Raw genomic sequence first — 20,686 nt, forward strand, 5'->3', positions numbered from 1 at the left:
ATAATTTAAAATTGTATTGAACAAACCTCCTAATGACAACAGTATTTTTTTTCTTCAAAAATATACTCAAAATGCACTGTTCCAAATTATTATGCACAACAGAGTTTCAAGACATTTTATAGGTTGTAAAGAACTAAAAATTGTCATTTGTTGAATTTGCAGCATTAGGAGGTCATAAATTTAATCAAAAGTTATTTCAATCAAAAACATCTTAACAGGCCAAGTTGCATGTTACATATAGGACCCTTCATTGATGTCACCTTAACAATTCTTGCATTCATTGAACTTGTGAGTTCTTGGAGAGTTTCTGCTTTAATGTCTTTGCAGGATGTCAGAATAGCCTCCCAGAGCTGCTGCTTGGATGTGACCGGCCTCCCACCCTCATAGATCTTTTGCTTTATGATGCTCCAAAGGTTCTCAATAGGGTTGATGGGGGCCACACCATGAGTTTCTCTCCTTTTATGCCCATAGCAGCCAATGACCCAGAGGTATCGGAAGGCAGGGAGGTTCTTCTTTTTGTACCACGGAAGAAAGTTGGCAGTCAGAAACATACTTTGCCGAGGTCATTTTCACACCATCAGGGACCCTAAAGGGGCCTACCAGCTCTGATTCCGGCCCAAAACATGTCTCCGCCACCTCCCTGCTGATGTCTCAGCCTTGTTGGGACCTGGTGGCCATTCACCTACCACCCATTACTCCATCCATATAGGGTTGCACAGCACTCATCCGTAAACAAAACTTTGAAAATGATCTTTGTGTATTCCTGAGCCCAATGCAACCGTTTCTGTTGGTGAACATTGTTTAGGGGTGAGGGGAGAGGAACCCACCAGTGCTCTGAATCAGCAAAAAAAATTCTTCACAGTATGATCACGCATACGTTTTCGAGAAATATCCAATGTTTTCATACCTTGTCCAAGGTAGTGCACAATTTCACGCTTTTCAGCAGCAGAGATCCTTTTTCTTTCCCATATTTCTTGAAACCTGTGGCATGCTTAATAATGTGGAACATCCTTCTTAAGTAGTTTTCCTTTTGATTGGGCTTACCTGGCAAACTAATTATCACATGTGTCCAAAGAGCCCTGAGACACAATACCATGAGTTTAATTGAAAAACAAAATAAATGTTATGTGTAATAATTTGGAACATGGTGTATTTTATCAGGGTTAAGAACTTAAATTTACAACTCAATGGGCCTCATGCTAGAAGTAATGGGCCTCATTACTTACAAAGAAATCTTCTTAAAAGCTAAAATTGCTTTTATATCGACTTGAAACCGAGCAGAGTGGTACACTGTGCTCCTTAGAGCTGCGCACGATTTTAAGAAGCTTAAAACACTTGCACTTATGTTTTGGTACAACTGAAGCACTCATCTTCAGGTGCTTTTTGACAGCGATGACAACGAACAGGAAGGGAGTTCGTCCACCGTTAAGACAGGGGGTTTGTCTCTATCAAGTGCACAGAGCCAATACTGTCCATTAACTGTTAATTAAACAGGCAAGAGTGAAAAAATAGTAGTAAAAAAACATTTTATGTTACATTCTGTCTCATTTGCACCTAAGGTAAACAGTTCCACACTCATTTTTGAAATATTTGGGATTTTATGAGTTGTATTTCCTGGGATACGTTGCCCTATTGAGGTATAAAAATAATCAAAATGGTGAACTTTTCCATTTCTCATTTGATACATATAACTGATAAAATCTTGCTTTCCTTGATCATTTATGTCATAAATACTATTTTTAAAATGGATTTCATATTATTTTTATAAAATTCTAATATAGTATGGAGATGACATATCATTGGATGTTCTGAATTGACAGGCTTTTGCTGTTGACAGGTGCTTAAACTTTTTCGCAGAAATACACACAAAGTTATTAAATGAGATAACTTGGCAATTTGTCAGTATTTGTGTACATTCATCTGGCTTTTCTTTTTGATTGACCAAAATGGCAGCAAAATAAAGCCTGTACATACTCAAACATTGTTATGCTATGTGTTTAACAAGGGAACTTTGCAGGGAGCCATCCATACCAAGACCTTAAAGGAAAATTCCGGTATTTACTCAGAGTGGCTGCCAACAGGCATACTCAAACATGTCCTAAAACAACCCTTAACATTCGTTTTCAAAACTGTGCAACTCACCGAGTGGTGTTCGTTGATTATTAAAATCAAATATATCGGCACAATGTATGATTTCCAGTCTTATTTGCTATTGTGGAACTATATACGACACCTCACAACCGCGTATAAACTTCCGCTTAATATTTGAACCTGAATCATAGACGGTGGCGCAGTAATATCAACGTGCAATGAGTCTTTCAACAGAAATCTGGGATTTTACAAAATCCCAAATAAAACACGACAGAAACTGTATTTCGCTATGCTACTTGTTTTGGAACATCAGCGAACACCACTAACCACTCGGTGAGTTGCACAGCTGCACACCATAGCTGGTCAGCCTAAGGCCAAGCCTAAAACACTTTATACAGATTTTTCCAGACATCAAATGGAGAAATGAATAGGGAACTTACAGTACATCCAGCACCTGACCCCTTAGGGAGGTAGGTGGTGACTGTTGAGTTCTATAAGGGACTGCTCATTGGTTAAGCTGGTTGGTCTGCTCACTTCAGTAAATATGGCCAAATGTCCCTCAATTTAAACACTGTCACCTAAATTCTTTGCTTTTTTAGGCATTTGTTCCATTGCCTCTTCTTCCTCCTCCTCCTCCTCCTCAGCAGAACTATTCACAGTCTCTAGTTCTAACTCTCAATTCTACCCGATTATCCTCATTTAGTGCCTATGCCTGAAGAGTGTTCAGGGATCTCCTATCATGCTCATTCTCTCGCTCTTCTATTCATCCTTTTATTCCCATAAAATGAGCTAACTGTGACACCTGAAGGGCAATGTATGGTTGTACTGTCATAATGTACAGACCTGTACATGATAACATCTCTTTTTGCAGTGTATATTAGCATATGTTCCTGTTTGAGACTACATTTTCAATACTACACAGAATACCCATTGACCAAATTTTATACCCTAATCTGGCAACGTATCTTGGGGGATACATACATTTTAAAGTTACTAAACTAACTCCACAAGCACAGTTAGGCTTTTTTTTTTTATCAGTATATTTAGACAATAGTCATAATCAGTTACATAAGTTAATATGATTGATTTATTGAAAATAACTATGATTTATATGTAATTACTCACCACTTGGTTAGCATATGCGCTACCGCTGGCAGCCATTTTGATTTCTGACCAAGCTAAATGACAAACAACCTGAACCAAGTCATGTGACCTACAGACTGATAACAGATAGGACATTTGATCAATCATAACTTGATTTGGAATTTTTTTTAGAAATGCCCCCCACAGGAGTATGTATCTATGTATAAAAGTATGTATCTCCTGGTGCACGTTGCCTGTTTAAGGGTTAACAAGTTAATAAATAAATAACTGTTAGTTAATAAATAACTGTTAATGATTAACAAGTTAATAGTGTTCTGTCTTTATTGCCATCACAATCCAAACACCCACCACCCCCAACACTCACACACAATCTCTACACAGCCTAAGCTACAACCCACCTCCCCAATCCCTCAATAATCCCTCCCCAATGTCCAATATGCACTTTACAAACACAATTTCATTGCATTTCTTACACCAGTAACTATGGTGTAATTATAAACTTGTGCCAAATAGATATTTTAAATATCTAAATCGTCATAATTCTTTAAATTGGTGATGTTGCATGTGAGTGTTCCAAAGTTTGGGGGGCCAAGCACTGAAAGATCTGGCCCCCATGATGGCTAAGTTCTGGCTAAGAAGGTAGTCAGTGTGGATTGTATTGGATGTGTGAGGAGATGGGTAACCAGTTGAGTTGATAGAGAATGAGAGTGATGTGGCAGAATGTTTGGTGTTTGTGAGGAGTGGATGTAGTCCAAGAGTGAGGGATCTAGAATGATACCAAGAATGCATATGTGGGTTTGATGTGGGACCCATTGATTTCAAAACTTAGGTGGGCATGTTTGGAAAAGAAGTGGTTTGGGGCCAATGAGGAAGTTGTGGGTCATCTAGAGTTTTATGTCATGAATGCAGGCTGTGAGTGAGGGGGAGGGAAATCATTGCTGGATCGTGTGTGTTTTATGTGATGGTATGGGTAGTTGTATAGCATGGTTCGAATTACAGGGGTATAGTACAGGGTACTATACCCCCCAATGAAGACCCAGTACCCCCCAAAGAGACAGAAATATCAGTTTTGGGGGGGTCAGATAATTTTTCTGATATTGTGAAAAAATATCATTACAGTTACAATAGGCTACAATACAAGTCAACTCCTATTTTCACTGTAGGAACATTTTAATGGAAAGCGATTCCAGACACCCCTATTGTAGACTGTACCATTTTTAACCACCGTGGCGCTAGAAGCAACGGAGATAGAGAACGACTTCAGAGCCCGTTTACGGAGAGCCCGATCACTCCCTATTAACTCCATTGTACCTGCAATCTGCTGCAGTTCCGCTAGGGGCGATCACGAATAAGTGCAAAAACAATGGGGGTCTATGGAGCTAGACGGCTAAATGTGTCTCTTTCACCTGGTTGTCGTTGAAAAATCGAAGATTGGATTGTGGTTTCTGCAAGATCAATATGGATTATAGGTCAAACGTTGAATGAATGAGTACTTACGTCCTTTCGATTTCTTACAGGTTGGGTTGTTGTTGCCCACAACACACTAGCTTTCTGTTAATGAATGACGTCATTGACGCATTTGAAAGGCTTTTTAGAACAAATAAGTGACTCAAAAAATATAATACTCAGCGGTGTGTATTTTCTCTGCCCCCTCTTTTGCATGCAACATTCAAATTTCTGGGCAAAAAATTATATATCACATAAATAGAACTGTTGTTAAAATCTTCACTTAGGTCTATATTTTATTGTTTGTAACTGATCTGATTGAATTTGATGGAGAATGACACTCTTTTTACATCATAAATATGGTGTGAAACCATACAGAAACAACATTTTTCACATGGTAATATTATATATATTTCAAAAGTGGATAAATGGCCCCAATGTTTAAACAAATTGTGTCATTTGACAAATTCCAGATTGACAAAGGAATGGTAGAGTAATGTCTATGCTCAGCTTGCCTTTAAGAGCACATGCAACTCCTTACATTTGTAAGGCTTTTGTTTTTAAGTCAGCAAGTTCCATGGCCATGTCACATGCATAACGTTTTATAGGAAAAGTTTATGCTACACATACAGTGTTGATGCGACAATGTCCATAGTGTCTGTGCAAAGCTGATTTATATCAATGTAAAGTGTGATGACCAAATTGTGCCCCTTTCTTACTTTTAAAACCTTTAATGGTGCGTTATGGATGTGACGTTATGGATGTTACATAATGTGAATTTACAACACTGGGGACTTTATTATACCTCAAAGCCGATAAAACATCTGTTCTGGTGGCATGTCAGTTTCAACGCATTTCAACTTAGGCCTAGTGTTTACAACTGACATTTCAAAGATTATTAGGTTGATCAAAACCACAGGAAGGCCTTGCCTAACCATTAGCAAAACAAACATAAAATTAAAATACCTCCAGTGATTAGCCTAGCCATAGCCTATTTTCAAGTGGCCTAATAACAAAAATCTGAGCGATTATCTTCTTGTAACTGTCATACTAATGTTGTACAGTAACTGGATTATCGTGTTAGCTGGTGAAGATGGCTTACTTTGCAGCTGGAGTTAACATAGCAACCTCCTTCTGTTGCAGATCTGTTCAGCCTGCCATTCACGTCTGCTTAACACAGTTTAATTTTAAATGTGACGCGATATGACAGCATTTGAAGTGTCAGGTCCTCTGTAGCTAATACCCACAGAGTAACATGAGTAAGGGCAGCAATAAACTAGATGTACCACATAGCGGTACAAAATATGACCGCCTCTCAGTCCTGCATATTCTCTTAAGCAAAAAATAAATCACGCTTGTCAATTTGTCTCCATCTCCTACTCCTGCAACTCATGTGCATGTAAATGAGTGTGTGCATGTGAGTTTGCTTTTGTTTATAAGAGTGTGTGTGTGTGTTTTGTGTGTGTCTGTGTGTGCATGTGCGTATGCGTGCCTGTGTTTATGTGTGTGTGTGTGTGTGTGCGTGTGTGTGTTTGTGTGTGTGTGTGTGTGTGTGTGTGTGCTTGCCTGTCTGTATGTGTTTATGTGTGTGTGTGCTTGCCTGTCTGTATGTGTGCGACTGTGTGTGTGCACATGTGCATGTGCGTGTGTGCACGTGCATGTACTTTATGTGTGCAAATCACAAATGAGTGGGTATAGGTTAGGTTCATGCGGGCTCTTGAGACTAACATACCATAAATATTTTGTCATCTTGGGTGCAACGATTCAGGTAGGGCTAGTTATTTAGGGGACCAAGTCACCAAGCCACCAAGTTTCATCTTCCCTGGTGTTTCAGTAACCCGGGAATCACTGACCAAAATTGATGACGGTAAAAGAAAAAAAATTATTTATTTTTTATATTTTAAATGACTTGTCCTGATTCTTCCTGTGGATCATAGTGGGCACTGAGGAAGCAATAATTTCATCGCTAGTTTTTCATGATTACTATTTCAATTGTTTCAAAATTCACTATTTAATTATGTGTTTTATGTAGTTTGTCGAGGACTGGTTCAGTCACGTCACATCCATAACGTGAAACCGTCACATCCATAACGCCAGTTTTTCCTACATAATGCATTACGAAAATGAAGCATAGTTTCAAAAACACACTTTTTGTGTTCATTCAAGTCTCCTTCATGGTACATATATCATAGTTTTGGCAGTTTCCTTCAAAGTTCACAGAGTTTGTAGAAAACCTGTAATCTCTCACAAAAGTGTGTCCATTTCATGTCACATCCATAATGCTGATAAAATGCCTTGTATTCTTAGGATGAAATTGATTATATGAAATTTGAGGATTTCTCAGTATTCAGAGGACAGAGGTTGCATTAAAAGTTATGCAAATTAATTCACTGATACTAATTTTGCCCCCACTCTAAGGCATTTTGTTTACCAATATGAGTCCAATTGTCACATCCATAACGCTGGAACTGCCCTTAGACATTCTCTGACGACTTCAACTTCTCAAGCAAGACGTCAACGTTGAATGACAAAACACTAGGTAAATTCCTCCAGTAGTCCTAGGCTAAATTCGGTTTACTGCTGATGCATGGGTAAATGTAAGTTGCTAGCAGACGTCTAGCTTGTTGAAAATTTATTTACAACCTTCATTTATTAACATGTTTTGTTCTTTCATAGCTCATGTCACGTCTTCATACATTGAATTACCGGCTACTTACCTGCTACTTAAAGTGGACCTTGGTCAGTTACCAAGGTAGCAAGATAATTCTCTATTTAAATCAAGCTTTACATTGTGGTGAGGTAAAATCGATTGTCATTTCCAAGATGAACTTCATAGCCTAGGTGTCCATTCTCATTTTATCTTGAATAAATTATTGTGCCGTTTTGAAATGAGTTTGGCACAGATCCTGTGTTGTTTGTATGTTATGCACAAGAGGGTCTGATAAGCCTACATAACATCAGTGAAACCTGTGGAAACATAAAAAGAGCCAAGTAGCCTATGCTAGTATTTGAATTTGTTTTTAATTGGTTAGTATTGTTTTTACGTTCTATTATTTCATATTTTTAGTTTGATAAATGTAGTTTCATCTGAGAACCCTGATACTATCGCTCTGTAGTTCTTCTGTGGTAGTATGTTTTTTCATAGCTCATTAAAGATGGCTCAGGTTTCACATATCTCCAAGTAATTGTGTTGATTTGACACTGACTACCATAGACTAATAGAAAATTGGTTTCTGTTTAATAGTATATGAGAGGGTTGGGTCTTAGGCTACCTCCAGGTCTTATGAAATCTAAAAAATAAACCAAATCAATATTTCATGAAATAGGCAATAGGCTTCTTGTAAAGAAAGGTATTACTAGTAATTGTAAAGTACTTTACTAGTAATTAGAATGGTATTTCAGTGCACTTAACTTCTAACTTTTGGGAGTTGACAGTTCTCTTTTGGATATATAATAACAATGAGATATTCTGTAGCCTACTGATTATCAGTTTGTCGCATGTTTAGACCTTGTATGTGTGTTACACAACATATGTTGCACTTGGCAATCATGGTGGGGATTGATATGGTAGTGGACCATGATGGTCATAGAAGAAGTGAAGGAGCAGTACCCCCCAATTATGGTGGGGTAATTCGCACTCTGGTTGTACAGAAAATAGGGTGCCATCAACTCTTCATTCCACCTACCTGCTTAATCATTAATGAAATAGAAAGTAAAAATGCCACCTGTCCATTGCACGGTGAATAGAATAATCACTTTACCAGATTATACAACTATGGATAGACCTTCAACAAATTCTAATAGACATTCTTGAAGACTTGCCAGAAGAATATTTCCAAAGATTCCAGGCATGTCTAAATGGTAAAGTTTGTCATGACATGTCACCTATTCCAAGAAGGAAACTGGAGAATGCTAAAGTTCATGACACTGTGATCATAATAAAAGACCACTATGGTCAGCACATAATACTGGATATCACAATCCATATTTTGAAAAAAAAAATGAAACTCAATGATGCTGTTTGAAAACTGAATGAAAAAACTTGCACTGTTTATGGGCCAGGAAGGTAAAATAAAACTTTTTGTCGCCTATCAGTTTTGATTCCTCGTGCATGTTTTTGTCGAACTTATTAAATGTAATATCTTCATATATATATAATAATAACTCAACATGAGATAAGAATAAATAGCCTAGATTGCAGTCACTCAATTCCTGTGCATATGTAGCAGAAGGGCTGTATGTTAACCTTTTTTTGCACATACTGTAGCACTGGTGCTACAGAGGTTTGATAGATTTGTAGCACACAAAAAGCCACAAAATCTGTAGCATCAGTATCAAACTATCTCTAAAAGCAATCACAAGTTGGGGCATTTTATCACAGTTCATCAATTGTGGTTGGGAACTAGGCCTAATAGTATTGTAGCTACAGATGTGCATGTTTGGTTGGCAGAAGGTTCCAAGTATAAAGGGCCTGAAAATTCATCAAGGGAAAAAGAAGTGCTTGGTAGAGGGAACACAGGGTCCCCGCATTGATAGCTATTTCTTAAGAAGTGCATCAAGTCAGTCGGTTGAAGTTCAGCGACAGGAAGAAACCCACAGTTCTCAGGACATCAGCACCCCTGTTGTTGAGGAAAGTTCTAGCACTAAGGCAGAAAGAGAGGCCAGTGGGCCAAGGAGGGAGAAGATTAATGGTCATAGGCCTGGGGTTAGATGGCCAGGTGCAGCAGAATGTAGAATGTGGGAAGATGTTAATAGTGATTTGGTCAGCATCCTGGGTCAGCTCAAGGGGACGGCTGAAAGTAAATTAGAGAAAATGGGAGACATTATTTATAGCTATGGTAAGGAAAGATTTGTGACTATTGAGAAAAGGACAAAACGGCAACATGAGGTAGTCAAATCTAGGCGCCAGCAGGAGATAGATAAACTTATCAATGAGAGGAGGCAGCTTAAGAAGCAGTGGAGAAAAGCTACAGATGATGAGAAAGAAGGTATTGACTGTCTACAGGCAGATGTGAGGGAGCGGTTGGCAGTGCTAAGAAGAGCTGAAAATATTAGGAAAAATAGGAAGAAGAAATCACGAGCTCGACTAGCATTCTATAAAGACCCATTTAAGTTTGTTAAGTCTTTATTCGTAATGCAGAAGAGTGGTAGTCTTTTGGAACCTAAGCAGAAGCTTGAGAAGTATTTAGAGGGAGTGCACAAAGATAGGGAGAGGTTCAGAGAGATGGTACTTCCTGCTGATATTCCACCTATTGGTGAATTAAGTAGCCAGTGCAACGATAGTCCACCAAGGTGGAAAGAGGTGCAAGAAGTAATAAAACGTGCAAGGGCCTCTTCAGCCCCGGGACCTAATGGAGTGCCCTACCGGTTGTATAAGAGTGCACCAGATGTTTTAAGATTTCAATTTAGGCCAATTAGTCTACTGAATGTTGACAAATTACCTTGAAAGGAATAAACTAATTGATACCACGGTGCAAAAAGCTGGAATTCCTGGCTTCTCCGGGTGCTTAGCATACCAGCATGATTTGGCACCAAATTCAATTAGCAAAGCGTGAGAAGAGAGACCTGCACATTGTGTTCTTGGATTTGGCTAATGCTTTTGGGTCTGTGCCGCATAGTCTGTTGTGGGAGGCCTTTGATTATTTCAGAATCCCAGGTAGCATTAAAAGCCTAGTAAAAGCATACTTTCTGGATATTCAATTATGTTTTACTACAGCTGATTCACCACAGGGTGGCAACAACTCGAGATAGGAATCATGGCGGGATCTCCCTACTTGCTTTTACAATGGCAATGGAGGTCATTATTAGGGCCTCAAAATGGGTACCATGTACCAACAGATTGCTGGATAAGTTAAATAGTAATCTGCAATGGGCCAGAATGAAGGTGAAGCCAAGTAAGTCTAGGAGTCTCTCAATTGTTAAAGGGAAGGTAATAGATAAGAAGTTTGCTATAAATAAAGAGGTGATTCTCACAGTTCTGGAGAAACCAGTGAAAAGTCTGGGAAGGTGGTATGATGCAAGCCTTAGTGATCACAGGTTAAAGACTTGAGACAGGTCACTAGGCATTAGGCAAGGTATTGCAAAAATTGACAAGGCTGCCGTAAGTCAGGGCTGCCGTAAGCTCAAGCTGTGGTGTTTGCAGTTTGGTTTATTGCCTCGGCTAATGTGGCCATTGACAGTTTATGAAGTTACTCTGTCAAAGGTAGAGAGGTTGGAAAAAATGATCAACTCCTTTGTCAGAAAATGGCTCGGAGTCACGCTGCTTAAGCAGTGTAGCCTTGTATGGGAAGGGCATTGTAGTGTTGCCAATATCTAGTCTGACAGAGGAATTTAAGTGTGCTAAGGCTAGATTGGAAATGACTCTTACTCAGTCCAAGTGGTGAGGAAAGTTGCACCCACAGTTAATGCAGGGAGGAAGTGGAACCCAGAACAGGCAGTTAAGCAAGCTCAATCAGCATTGAAGCATAGGGATATAATGGGCCATGTGCAGCACGGGCGGGGGGGTCTAGGGGTGGGCGTAAGTAAACCCTTGTGGAGCAAGGCTTCTGCAGGAGAAAAGAGGAAAATGGTAGTGGAGGAAATGCATAGACAGGAGGAGGCTGTAAGATGTACTAAGGCAGTGTCGCAGGCAAAACAAGGGCAGTGGGTGAACTGGGAAGGGGTGGAAAAAAGATGGATTAAGTGGAAAGATTTATGGGGCATGGAAGCTGGTAGGATCAGATTTATGTTAGGTGCTACATATGATGTGCTCCCATCTCCCAAGAATTTAAGTCAATGGTTTGGTGAGGATGATAAATGCATACTTTGCTCGTGTGTGGGCAGTCTCCACCATATCCTATCAGGGTGCAAGGTAAGTCTCACCCAGGGGCGGTATACGTGGCGTCATAACCAGGTATTGAAGTGTGTGGCAGCAGCAATAGAGGATAAAAGGAGAGAAGTCAATTAATTAGCAGCTAGTAAAGGGGTAAGGCAAATTAACTTTGTACGTCAGGGGGATAAACCTTGTTCCGCGAAGGCCAGGTGTAAAACCAGCCAGTTGAAAAATGGGGCGGGCTGGGAAATGAAGGTTGATCTTGGCCAGCAGATGGCGGTACCTCCACATATAGTGAGTACTAAACTACGACCCGACGTAATTCTATGGTCGGATTCAGAGAAGATAGTTTACTTCATTGAACTCACTGTTCCTTGGGAAGACAGAGTGGAAGAAGCCAATGAGCTGAAGAGAGATAACAGCACGATTAAAGCCTATTGAAATCGGTGCACGTGGGTTTGTGGCCAGATCTGCTATTGGCTTGCTGTCTGAATTGGGCATTTGTGGTCGAAGTCTAAGGCAGGTGGTTAGTAACATGTCTTTAGCAGCAGAACGGGCAAGTGAATGGTTGTGGGTAAGGAGAAGTTACCCTTCCTGGGGCGCAAGCTAAGGTAAGCTAACTGGCTCATTTGTTTTGTGTTTGTGATGGACTGTGCCTAGGTTGATGGTACTTGGCTAAGGTTTTTTATGGTTTATGGTTCAGTCCGCATCAACGGGACGGACCAACCTAGCCAACTTAGACCATGCCTAGGTAGGTTAAGGGTATTTGGATGTTTGTTGTGGTGATGTGGTTGCAGCATGGGGCATAAGCTAACTGGCTAATTTGTTTTGTGTTTGTGATGGGCTGTGCCTAGGTTGATGGTTGGTTGGCTAGCGTTTTTATGGCTATGGTTCAGTCCACATCAACGGGACGGACCAACCTAGCCAACCTTGACCATGCCTGGGCTGGTTAAGAGTATTTTGGGTATTGGTTATTTCAATGTGGTAATATGGTGGCAGCATGGAGGGGAGTGTCTCCAGGACGCTGGTTTCACTGTTAAGCCTTCACGAGGTGTCGTGGGCCTAACTTAACGAAACATCGGTGAATGAGGGTACCCACTTGGTAACCCCAATGACATGCCGCATACTATATACTGCTGTTGGATGGGCCATTTGTATTGTGTTTGTGACCATTTGTTGGTGGATTTGTGGGTAGTGTGCTTTTTAAAGTTAAATTTGAGCAGGGGCTTCTGAATGTGTTTTTACCTTGGATTTTGGCACAAGGGATTTTAACATCTAATCCTGTGTATTAATGTAATACAAAAGTGGAACATCAGAAGTTATTGATTTTTTAATCCGTTTTCCAAGTATATGTGCTGTGGGTTCTCCCGTGGCTCCACAGACTGGAAAGATGATCCTCCTAATTCATGCTTTCAAATCCAGGTAAGGACTCCAGTGACTCCTATAGTCGTCCTATAATCCTTTTTTATCTGTGGTTGACATTATTTTTTTTTAATGGATGTACTAGTTTTGGTCTAAAACTAGCCGGGTGACTATACCTGAAACTGAAAGTGATCAGGTAACAGGTGAATCTATTTATTATGACCGCCGCGCAGCGAAATAAAATTTATTTATTTATTTATTTATTTTTTTTTTCATGTCCAAATTTCCGTCAAGGATTCCCGGGGTAGACAAAACTTGGTGGGCAACCCCATATGGATAGCATGGAACCATTGTTTTTCGTTTTGATCTGTAGCCCCGCTGGACTGCACCCCCCGAAAGGAGGGTAGGGCAGACACAGTTTTCTGTGAATATCTCGAGGACCATTTTTTTTTTGTATGTTGATCTCAAGGGGCCATGTCAACCCATTCCATAACCACTCATTTCATGTATAGTGTCACCTAGTTAAACACAAAAAAGTAAAAATTAGGTGTTGTAATCGCAGGTATCTGTGAACATAGTCAAAACTGCACGAAATTTGAAGTGTATAGGATCATTATGACACCCTCTGAATGCACGCCAAGTTTCGTGGAATTCCGTTCATGGGGGGCCACACAATAAATTAATTTATGTTACTATACACCAACTTGCCTGTAGGTGGCCGGAGACAGTTTTCTGTGAATATCTCGAGAACCGTAGGGCCTAGGAAAACAAAAAATTAGGTGTTTTCATCACAATATCTCTGGCTGACATGGTCAAAACTGCACGAAATTGAAACTGTAGGATCATTATGACACCCTCCGAATGCATGCCAAGTTTTGTGAACTTTCGTTCATGGGGGGCCTTACAATAAAATAATTTATGTGCACATTTAGTGACCGTACACCAACAAGGATTCCCGGGACACTGAAAGACCGGGGTACACGAAACTTGGTGGGCATGTAACCCCACATGGATAGCATGGAACCATCGTTTTTCGTTTTGATCTGTAGCCCCCCCGCTGTACTGGACCCCCCGAAAGGAGGGTAGGGCAGACACAGTTTTCTGTGAATATCTTGAGAACCGTAGGGCCTAGGATGACCAATTTTTTCCGTATGTTTGCCTCCAGGGGTCATGTTAACCCATTCCATGTGCACACATGTGCATAAACAGATACACACGCACACACATACTGTACATTCACAGTAATCATACGTATGACACATACTCACACAGTAGACATATGTACGCATGCATGCAGATGCACAAACACACATACGCAGGCAAACACACATACACAGGCAAACACAAGCACGCACATACACACACACACACACCCACCCACACACATAAACATAAACGTGTACACGCACACATGCACACAATTCAAGAATTTCTCAGAATTATAAACAGGCAAGATGGGGGTGGGGTTGTATAAAATTAATTTTACATGTGAAATCTATGAACTATCATGTTTTGGTACTTGTTGTCTAGCAGATACCAGTGAGAATTGAGTGTGGATAATGCAATTTAGTGAGACAGTTAGAATCATATAGGCCTTTCAGCATGATTTATTTTTGTGGAAAAAATGTGCTAGACTGGGCGGCGGTCATATTTTGTACCGCTCTGCGGTACATCTAGTTTATTACTATGCTATTAGAAGATTTATCGAGGGCTGTGGTGACTATGTTTTTTTGGGCCCTATCGTGCACCTGGCACAAAAATGGTGCAAAGCGCGACACAAGGATTATTCTTACCTTACACTCAATAGAGTGAGGAATTTTTTTCGCCATGTGTTCCACTTTTATTAAACCTTGCGCCCAGGAGTGTGGCACTTAAGTGTTGCTTTTTTCAGGCTATGTTTTCGATGGTAACCCCTTGTCAGTCAAGAGTGAAAGTAATCTCGGCTTCACTGAAAATGAGGTCTACCCTCAATGAACCTCCGAGATTAAATAAAGGTGGAATGAATGACTGAATGTAATTACTGTAACTGTTTTGGTCGTTGAGTAGACCACGGTGAAGTTAGTTTCACTTTGCCTATGAGTTCAAATAATAGGCCAGTGCAGATGTGTGTAGGCTATACTCTGCTAGTCACAAACAAATTTTAGTAAAGCAAGGTTTAGTAGAATCCCTGTTTCATACAATTTCGTGTGCAAGCAGATTCCTTCAAATTGGGCGATGACTATCAAAATACCGATGCACTGTTTGAAGCTGCACTGCTTGTTGTTAAAGGGAATGATAGATTTCATTCTCATTGGTTTAAAGGATGTTACGCCCAAACACACTGATTAAGAAACATAAGAACAACCCTTTTGCGCCCAGCGCCCAGCACCCAGCGTTGATCACAAAATCACGCCACTAAATTATTGTGATAGTGGATTGGCCACGTCTTTAACGTCTATAAACTTTGCGCCTCTGACCATCCATTTCTGATCGCCAAAAATAGGATCCTTTACAATAATTAGAATAACATGTAACATCAATAATACATAATCAGTGAATTGTATTACGTTTTTATTAAGTGAGTATAGTGTTTACAATAGTTGTATTACATTAGCTCAAATAACCTCATAATGGTAAGATAGTTTTACACTCTTTTTTTTAACTGTTTTTACCTGAGAACTTAGGAGTGTCAAATAATAAGCTATAAATTGATACTTATACACTGCATTCATTTGATGTCCTAGTTGTGGAAACATTTTGTATGTGTTAAAATGAAATGTAATGCCACTCATTTTAATTTTACAGATTTTGGGATTTTTTTTGTCTGTGAGGTACTTGTTCCACCTTTATAAACCATGTGGCGTGGACATTGCTGTGGAGCAGTTGGAACTTAAGTCATGAAGCAAATCCTCATAGAACTGATGTTCTAGAACTCTTTTCTGTTACTTTGTGGTTAATTGGTATTTGTCTTGGCTTTTATGGCAGATTTAATTAATTGTTGAATCAAGTTTACTGAAAGATTCAAAATTTGTTTGAATACCTGCTGATGGCTCATTCTGCGCATTTCTACTGTCTAGGCAAAGGGAAAAATAATTTGATTAAAATAAAACATTTTTTTTCAAAAATGGTAAGACTGCTTGGCTATGATTGGTTTGTTGAAGAAGTCTGGATGTTGTGGACTGTCTGTTGAAAGGCAGCACTGCCGTATTTTAATGTTATTCACTGCTGCTAGAATAAGGGGGGGATTAAGAGTGGGCCCCTAATTATTTTGGCTTTAGTTCTGGATTAACCCTCTGTACTGTCGACTTCAATTCACACTCGCCATTTGATGAAATGTGAACTGACATAAATTCCGTGGCTCACTTTCAATCCGATTATGCAGTTAATTCACCCCGATTCTACCCCGGGCATAGGACGCTAGCAGTTCCCTTTTCTGCCACTCCTTCGAACAACTGAAAGCCCCTCCCCAGAACACAGGGACCCACGCTAGCTCTTCACAGACCCACGCTACACCCTTCACCCTGCATGAATGGGCCCCATTGACGAAGGTGACGCTCACACAGCACCGTCTCAACCTAAATATTGTTTTATGACTAGCAAATAGGTGGCTCCCCTCTGAAAGAACGCCTGCATGCCCCTGGCCGCTGGAATTCGCAGCGCTCCCAGGCCATGGGGAGAATGGACCGCTGCCACAATGCTACAATGACTGGTCCTGTGTTCCGCTCATTTAAAATTATATAATTGGAGCGGTAACAAGGGTGACATCTAAGCAGGGGAAAATGGTGAGAGAGCTTTACAGACTTAAAATGCATTTAACTGTAATGTGTGTCAGCTTCCAGCACACAATAGCATTTGAGGAGGATAAAGTGTTCACCAACTGACAAGGGTCTTTTTTTCCTCCACTTTTTCCACAAGGGGCTATTTGTCAGAAATACCCTATGCATTTTTTAGGAGTTTTTATGTTGTTTTTGTGTGTGCTATTTTACATCAATGTTTACAAAAATGTATTATTTTGTTCCATGCAGCTTTAACAATAAATGAAAAATGTTTTGTTACTTCAGAAAAGAAGTAAACTGATCTAAAGGTGCAGAATGTGAAATTAGAGTTAATACTTTCATATTGTTTTGTATCAACACAGTTCCACACATTCACACAGTTTACTACTGAAACTTGTTTCAAAGGTTTCATTCATATTCAGCATTTATTTTTTTCTTTATTAAACTTTAAATGTTATATGCACTCACACATTCAGGATGGAGTATACTTTCATTTCTTTTCTTTCTCTGAAAAGATACAAATTAGACAGAATGGGTAAATATAGCCATGGGCCTTATTTTCTTTTCTTTTCTCTGATTGTCTACATTCTGTAAAGCGCCATGATACATGTGTAATGTTTTGGCGCTCTATAAGCCCAACAAATAGAAATTGAAATATAATGGTTGCGGTTTATAAATAACATTTAGACTATTGAATTGATCTCAAGTTATTGTATTGATGATTACAATACATGAATCAGTATTTTCAGTGAAATTATAGAAGCTTGTCATATAAAGGTATGAAGACATTTTAGCTATGTAGAACAAAATATATTTGAAAATATACTTTAATGAAACTTTCAATTTAAGTCTGAATCCCATATAGACACAAGAGGGCAGTATGGACCCTGTACACTTGAGACATTACAGTGGATTTGAGGGAAAGGGACATGATATTGGAACATATTCAGGTCTTTCATCTAACACATTTTTAAATGATAAGAAAAAGATACTAGTGAGATTTATCTTCGCGATTTACTTCCCAGCTGAACAAGTGGAATAAAAATAAATATTTTCTATCATCATATCATTTCTAACATGAAAAAAGGCATTTTATCTATATAATGTTATGTCCAAACTCTGAATCAAACAGACTAAATCTAGGCTTCTAGGCATTTTTTTTTTTTTGGACCAAAAAAGTTGGCCAGGGCGCTTTTTTTATTTGAAAAAATGCTGGCAGCCAAACTCTGTGGAGGGAGTGTTTTGCTGCCATAACATAACGTGTGCTAATCAAGAGTTAATGATAACTAACATGCTCGTTTTTCAAGCAACTGTAACAAAGACACACACTGACCAGAAAATATGGGACACATCCAGTTTAATTTCATAGATGGATATGGTGATACGGTTTAAATCACACTTCATGTAGCTCATTGTGCTCAAAGTCTTAATAAGTTTCTCCACTGCTAGAGTCTCCACTGCTGGTTACAAACATCTCATTAGCTTCTACTCAGCTTATAATTGGTCAATGTCAATGTGCTTGAAGTTTTTTGAACTTTTTTCAACTTCAGAAAGATGCTCTGAGCTGCAGGAAAAAAAAACTCTGGCAACAGTGTTTTGAAAAAAGCTGAGGACATTTTTGAAAACACTCCATAGGATTAGAATATTTAAAACGGACGATGATAGCTTAAAAAAAAGAAGCCTAGTCTGAGTGTAGCATTACTCCAGAGGACTCCTGATTTCTTGGACCCACTCTGTAAATAAAACAAAATAAACCCTTTCTGTCACACAAGACCAGACTAAATGAGTGTTCACATGTTTGATCCATCACATCCAGTTCAATTAAAAATCCTTTCCTTGCCTCTGCTGAGCATGCAGTTCCACAGTATGATGTCATTGGAGGTCCAAGGGCGAGTCACACTTGGCTTCCAAACCTCCATTAATTTCCTCTTGAATGCATGCATAGACTTCGAAGGATTTATGAATGTATGCATAGAGCAAGCCTACACCATTATTGACCATCAATGCTTGAGATAGACAAGCATTATACTGGCATAGTATGAGGCCTCAGCTTTTAACACGACAGCTCAATGATTGGAGGAGCCATTTGGTGTGAAATGTATCAGATACAATATTGCAGAAAAGTCAATATTTGAATGTGTCGGTGGACCCATCCCGATTCTCATTTGAACACAAATCTGACATATAAAGTGTCTCTCTGCATGATTAAGTAGCCTGGCTAGTGAGAGGAGGCGCCAATCTCAAATCCTCTCCATCACTTGCTGTGTTTTGGGACGAACACTGAATAGAATCAATAACTTTTTTTCTAGACTCCTGCCCCTGCAGTCTGAGCAGAGGGACAGGAGGTTTCTGCATCTGGAGATGAGGGCCACAGGCGCTGCAGGTTATTTTGTGCCCCTTTTTGTTCTGGTTCTGGGGGAAATATGTCGCCATCATCATCTCACTACTTTTAAGAGAGCTCTCCACACTGACTTTAAAGGGACACCAGGCAACGTTTTCGTGTTAATTAATCATCTTCATAAGTCGTATATGGGTAAATGACTCATTACGGGGTGAATGAAGGCTCTCTTGCCCACCCCTACTGCCTGTAGAAAGAATATCCCACTTGCAAGTTCGGTGTATCCTACCCGCCGACCTTCAGTCTCACAAAGTCTCAGACATCGCAAGAAGCAGGATCAGTTTACATAGGCTTACGCAACGCTAGCGATTGTTGCAAACGCGTGTATAATGGCACTTCAGAGCTTCAGACCGAGCGAGGGCTCGCACACGTATCGACACGTACAGGTGGTAGGGGGAGCTTCGTAGAGAAAAAGCATCAGGCTTGCCTGGTATCCCTTTAAGGATTTTTGGGTTGAATGCAAGTGACAGCTCGTATACTTTTGCCATGCCTGGGTTGGGTTGTAATGCAATCTGGGTAAACCCATCACATGGTGAAATAAAAAATCCTTGATTTCTTGGTTTCAACCCTCTCTGATGAAATTTCACCAAGATTCTGATACCATCCTAACAACATCCTGAATACTGTCCCCTAGCAACATCCTGGATACCATCCTCGCAAAATCCTGGATGTTGCTAGGATGGTCAGATGATCAGAATCATAAGTTGGTGAAATTTCACCATGTGGAGGGATTTCCCAGATCCCATCACTTTAATTAATAGCAAACTGCCGTGTTGATATGGCTATGCTACTGATGAAGCTAGTGAACACCAGGTAGGCCTCAGTGCTAGTAAAAACCCATAAGCCCTGGCACAGATAGACTGTAGCCTGGTAAAAGCAATTTCACAGAGTGAATAGAGTCTGGTCACTCATGATTGGGATTTGTTTACAAGCTAGTGTGGGGATCTACACAAACAGGCACACATAGCTGCATCACATCCACATAACACCTAGGATCACATGATGTCTTGAAGTCACATGACTAATTAGGAAGTGATAAGTGTTTGCTGGCTGCAAGTCAGATTCTCTTTGCGTTGGTGCTGGACACTATTGTGCGAGTTGGGCTCCCTTTTCATGCAGGTACTGTTGGTCATGGTAGAGAATGTTTAATCACTGCCATTTGAATTTTAATACTTATTTATTTCATTTTATCAGGGTAGTTTCTAGAAGGTTGTGTCTACTCTTCACGGAGGACACAGGCTTCTGCATGGAGTTTTAACATTTGTGATCACCTCATTGTGACCTGAGCTGCTGGGCTGCATTGGTAAATTTCTTAATATGCACATTTTCCATTAAATGTTTTATACCTGCATTGGAACATGTCTTAAACTACTTTCTCTGTCCGTAGCAACGGAACATTCACCTTTTTGCCCTCATGTGTCAATGAGCTGTGGACAGTTGAGCATATTGAAAAGTAGGCCTATATTTTCTAGCTACAGTATGTTTGAGTGGACTATGCTATGTTGTTTAATGAGGCTGGCAACTAACATGCTTGTTCTCTCCTAAAAAGGGACCAGGCCAGCCACTGTTTTCTTGTAATAAGTAGGCATTTCTTTATTGTGTTTGTTTATTTGTTTGGTTATCTGACTTTACCTCTGGGCCTACTACCCATGTGCCCCGATCATAGTAGCATTGTACATTAACAAGTGGTGCTATTGATGCTGGTGGTTCTCCTCCCTA

At 39.9% G+C, this 20,686-nt stretch overlaps 1 long non-coding RNA gene across 1 annotated transcript; it reads left to right on the forward strand.

Moving 5' to 3' along the window:
* Positions 1-16,267: 16,267 nt before the first annotated feature.
* Positions 16,268-20,424, forward strand: LOC125303033. Its single transcript, XR_007195006.1, has 3 exons — positions 16,268-16,341; positions 20,162-20,270; positions 20,355-20,424. It is a non-coding gene; the product is annotated as an uncharacterized LOC125303033 (long non-coding RNA).
* The last annotated feature ends 262 nt before the right edge of the window (positions 20,425-20,686 follow it).

The sequence above is a fragment of the Alosa alosa genome, chromosome 11 (genome assembly GCF_017589495.1).
Source record: "Alosa alosa isolate M-15738 ecotype Scorff River chromosome 11, AALO_Geno_1.1, whole genome shotgun sequence".
Classification (NCBI taxonomy): domain Eukaryota; kingdom Metazoa; phylum Chordata; class Actinopteri; order Clupeiformes; family Clupeidae; genus Alosa; species Alosa alosa.